A 5,879-nucleotide genomic window follows, 5' to 3' on the forward strand; every position below is an offset into this window, starting at 1 on the left:
TCTGTAAACTTACATGTTAAAATGGACCAGTTTTACTGCCAAACAATCATATTACTATAGTAAATCAATGTAGTTTCGCAATAAAAGATCAAAGTAAAGGATTATGATACTAAGCTTTTTATTGCAAAGATTTGATCTTTTGTAAAACGCTTGAACTTTGTAATGGCCTCATATGTTGATGCTGTTTCCTATTGCAGATCAGATGAACTGGTAGAACAGAAGACTGACTGACTGACTGGCTGACTGATGCAGACAGATACAGTTCCTCGTCATCTGTTGGACCTAGGAGAAGCTGACATGTTCGGTCAGCGTCCGTCAGACCCATGAAGTAAAATTCTTATCAGAAAACGAAGGAAGGTAGAACTGAAGCTGACATTGGAGAAGAGAATAATAAGATGAGGTAAGATTTTCAGGTTAAGAATTTTGAGTTATTGTTCATAATGAATTGTATCAAATGGTTATGATAAGGAGTTACTTATTTTAATCAATGGAATGAAAATTTAAGATTTGTAGTTACTGCTCCTAACTAGAGAAATAGAAAGGGTAATATTTAAGTTACTATTTCTAATGAATTGAATGAAAAGAGTAACGTTAATATTAAATTTCATTATTCATGATGAATATAAATTTCAAAAAAACTATTTATACAATTCGACATATTTTCGAATATTTTCATTTTTTCACACAATGAAATATAAATTTTCACTCTATAAAAGGTAATGATATCTTCTATATCAGCGTGAAACTAGCAAAGGTAGATTAAATGAGGTGTGTCTCTCTTATTCTCATGGCAATACAGAGGCTGAGAGAGACCAACCCAGGGAGAGAAAGACCGAATTAATTATCAGTAGCTGTAGCTTCATTTCCTTTTTCTCTCTCTCTGCTTTCTTCAATTAGTTAGTTTTCACAAATAAAAAGTAAACATTGCTTCTGGTGTTTCAGGCAATCTACTATTATTTTTAGATAATAATTGTAAAAGGTTCCTACTTATAATGGTTTTGAGGCATTACATTGATTTCACTAATCTATCTTTAACCGTTATGTAAGAGACACACAATTCTGTTTTCCAAAGTCATTATTTTTGTATGTTTATTGTAGGTTTGCAGGAAATGATTAAGTTACGAGTTTCTCTTTGGGAATTCCTCCCTCATCTCTAATGGTGCTTTCACCAGCCATTTGGTGAGCTAGATTGTCAGAGGCCCCGATCGTCAAGGAAAGCTCCAAAGGAGGTCTGTTGGAACCCGACATACCCTGTGTGTAGCAGCTCTCCTCACCTCGGTCTTATTCATTTAGTATAGCACTTAAAATTTGTAATGCGCTCGTATGTTGATGCTATTTCCTTTTTAGAGATCGAATGAATTGGTAGAAATGAACATTGACTGACTGACTGACTGACTGACTGACTGCTTGACTGTCTGACATACTGACCGACTGACTGGTGCACAGGGATATTGTTCATCGTCATCTGTTGGACTCAAGAGAAACTAATATGTTAGTCAGACCCATTGAGTCAACTTCTGATGAGAGGAGAAGGACCAACAGAACTAGGGGGGACAAAAAGATGAGGTCAGATTTTAAGGAAAAGACTTTGGAGTTTCTACTATAAATGAATTGAGGGGAAGAAAAATATCCGTAGTTATTGAATTGAATGGAATAGATAAGATTACTTTCCTTTGGGTAACTTTCGCAAAAGTTTTCTACATTATCATCATCATTACTGTTATCTTTAATATTATTCCTGAAAAATAATATTTCTTAGAGAATCTATTGCATTAAAACATTGTTAGAACCTTTTCATACTACTGTACTTGTTTTTATTTAATTTCATGTTAATTTTTCCTATTATTCTTTTTCTTGGAAATAGAACGTAATGTCTTTATTATATCATCAGAAATAAAGGTGAAATAAATTAGAAGTCTCACCTCTGCAGCACTGACAGACAGACAGACAGACATGCAGAGAGGAACAATTAGGTAATTATGACCAAGGATTCCAGTCCTCTTATTTTCCAAATGTCTACAAATAACTGCAACTTGATGTGTTGTATATGTTTTGACCTAAATTACGTTGTTGTTTCTAAATCACAATTAAAAGTGAAGATAAACTCAGGGTTCTCAAACATTCAACTTTTGTTTTTAGAAAATAACTCTGAAAATTACCTATTTTAAATAACTTCATTATATGGATTCTGCTTAAATGATTTGTCTTCACTCATCAAGGAAGACGTATTAAACTTATATTTTTTTCACAATATTTCGTTCATGTTTATTATGTTTTCAGGATAAATATTGGTCGAGCTTCAATATCTTCAAATAGGGAGGAGTAGAAGCTTTGTCTTAAGGAATTTTTGCTATGGGCTACGAAACTGCTAGAGCCTGTGAATGGCGGGAAGGGCCAGGCAATGTACTTGAACAATAGACATTATCTGCATTCTGGAAATAGAGTGTGACCTCAGGGAAAAGCAGGTCATCTCTCAAAGTGTTAATTCCTTCACCTCTCGTCTCGGATCGATATCGGTGAGTACCAGACACAACCATTCCTTAACCTTGTCCTTCTCTAGAGTCATCTTCCACTTCTTTGCAAAGAGCCTCCTCTCTTAAAACTTCTATATTTTTCTAAAGATTTATTGCTGCACGATTCGGTTGATGCACAATTAATATTTCTCCTTTTATCTTTATGCGACAAATTCACGAATGATAAGACTTGGAATGAAGGAGCCATTTGATTCCGGATTGTAAAAATTACCTCCTTACAATGGTTTCAAGGCATTGCATTCATATCACTAATTTATCATTGACCATAAGGCAAGGGGTCTGCTTTATTGTATGTTTGCAGGGAAATGATTAAGGGACGAGCTTCTCTTCGGAAATTCCTCCCTCTCCTTTATTGGTGCTTGCACCAGCACTTAGGTGAGATGTCATTCAAACTTATTGAGTCCTTCCTTGCAAAGACCTGAGAAACACCTTGCCTAGAGTGTCAGAGTCCTGGATCGAAAAGGGAAGCTCCAAACCAGGCCTGTTGGAACGAGGTCCCTGGCATACTCTTTCTATAGCAGCTCCACTCACCTCAGGTTTTTATTTTAGAGGTTGGGCACACTGAATCCACCTAAGAGAGAGAGTAGAGAGTTTCTCTTAATGAATTTGCAGACAATGTCTGCATTCAGGAACGAGAATACGACATCAGAGAGCAGCACCGAGGTAGTTCTTCAAAGCTTATCTCGGATCGTTGGCGGTGATTACCAGACTCAGTCATTCCTTAACTTAGACCTTCTCTAGAGTCATCTTCTTCTTCTTCTTCTTTGTATAGACACTCTTTTCTATAACTCCTTTATTTTGCTCATCTTTTATCAGGCAATTTGGCCCATGCAAAATCCTATTTATCACAACTATATCATTTTTCGGTGAACTTACATATAAAGTGTAAAGTGTTTTTGTACAACTTCTATCCTGCAGTTAATATTATAAGATAATGAATATATCTGCTCCGCCACTACAAATTCATATTTATTTAATTGATCCATTCTGTTTTGCGATAAAAGATCAGAGTGAAGATATATCACAACAAGATTTTTATTGCAGACATTTTATCTTTTGTTTAGTACTTAAACTTTGTAATGTACTCGTTTGTTGATGCTATACACCTTTTACAGATCAGATGAACTGATAGAACTGAACATTGACTGACTGAATGACTGACTGACTGACTGACTGACTGACTGGTGCACAGGGATATTGACCACTGTCATCTGTTGGACTCAAGAGAAGCTGAAGTTTTAGAACAGCTTCAGTCAGACCCATTCAGTCAACTTCTGCTGAGAGGAGAAGGAACACAGAACTGAGACGGACTTTGGAGAAGAGACAAAAAGATGAGGTGAGATTTTAGGGAAAAAAACTTTGGAGTTGCTACTCTCAATGAATTGTAGAAAAAAAAAAAAAAAAAAACCCTGTTCCTAACGAATTAAATGCAGAGTAAAATTACTTTCCTTTCGGTAACTTTTGCAAAAGTTTTCTATATTGTCATTTTTTATTGAATCTATCATTGTTAAGAGTACGATTTTTTATAATAAATAAATATTTCTTTGATAATTTACTACATTAGACGTATAAGGGTTTTCAAACTTTCAGCTCCTGTCTTTAGAAAATAACTGTAAAGATACCTCTTTCAAATAGTTTCATTATATGGGTATCACTTCAGGCATTAGGCAAGATGAATTAAACATATATTTTTTTTTTTCACAAAAGATTATTTCTATGGTTATTGCAAATTTTCAAGAAAATTATTTGTTTAACTTCTTTCTGGAAATTCTACCATTTCTGCAAATGGCACTTGCATCAGCCCTCTGGTGAGAGGTCATTCTTATACGACATATTTTCTTGTTTTCTGTTTAGGAGTCCCAGTAGAGAGTTCTGAGGCCTTTTTAAGACATTTTTCCTATCGGCTGCAAAACTGCAAGAGCCTGTGTATGACTGGAAGGGCCAGGCAATGTACCTAAACAACAGACATTATCGGCATTCTGGAAATAGAGTTTGACCTCAGGAAGCAGCAGTTCATCTCACAAAGTGTTAATTCCTCCACTTCTCATTTTGGATTGGTATCGGCGAGTACCAGACACAGCCATTCCTTTACTCTGTCCTTCTCTGGAGTCATCTTCCACATCTTTGCACAGACCTTCCTCTCTTCAACTTCTATATTTTTCTTATGATTTACTGATGGAAAATTTGGTCAAGTCACAATTATTATTTCTCCTTTTCACTTCTTGCGACAAATTCCCGAATGATAAAACTTGGAATGAAGGAGCCATTTAATTTCGGATTGTCCTTTTAAATGTAAATCTATTAAGATTATTGAAATGAATATGGAATATTTCCTTTTGAAAATTGTTCTATCATAAATGTAATGTGAAAACTGAAAGATATGATCCGTTTTGAGGATCCGTTCTTTCAATTGCTATTTTATATACTTCATGAGAAGTTTTTAATATCAGCTTCATTTAATTGCAGATTCACATAATCAAAGTAGAGTAGTCTAGTCTCCTTGAGAAGCAAGATGAGGACATCATCCCAGCAAATCATCTGGAATCCACTTAGGTGATTAGATCCTCTTGATTGATTAGAACTGAAAAGAACTCACCCGATCTCCTGTTTGATCACAATCTTCAGGTGAGTAACATTATAGCTTTGCTTTTGATCAGCACACAAGTGAAACAACCTTACTCATGGATTAAGGGTAGATGTAATAGATTTAAGGGATTACTCAGCAAGCAAATTGATAATCATATAATTACAAGGAAGTGTAATGAAAACAAAATACTCTTTATTTCATTAATAGCACACTCACACTCTCCATAATAAAATGAGTTAATATGTAAAGATATAAAGGCGACATTTCCTATCAGTAAATTTGCTACTGTACAGATATGATTACTCTCAATAATAACTTAAAGCAATATCTTTAGCAAGAAACTATTTTACTGTGGCTGACATGAAAATAGTGAATTAATCTTTCATGAAACATTCATATATTTCAGTTTCTCTTCCTAAAGGGAAAGATGAAATTAATGAAGCCCTGAAGCATATCCCTCATGATGATTATGATGGCCCAAAGTACATGGTGATCAGTGAAATTGAATACTTGACTCTTTTCATAATTTTATCACTTATTTCCAAGAATAAAGAACATGCATTTTGGTACAGAACAAGCACATCAGTGTACATTTCACCTCCTTCTCCAGTCTGCTTTTCTGTCCACAATCTCAAGAACAGGTCTTCAGGTCTTCTCCTATCATGTATCATTCCACATGCTCTTCTCAGGATTTTCATTTCCACTACTCGTATTATTTTCTGTTCGTCTCTACATCCAGTGCATTCTGTAGAGCTGTG

Source organism: Palaemon carinicauda, unplaced genomic scaffold (assembly GCF_036898095.1).
Source record: "Palaemon carinicauda isolate YSFRI2023 unplaced genomic scaffold, ASM3689809v2 scaffold543, whole genome shotgun sequence".
Taxonomy (NCBI): domain Eukaryota; kingdom Metazoa; phylum Arthropoda; class Malacostraca; order Decapoda; family Palaemonidae; genus Palaemon; species Palaemon carinicauda.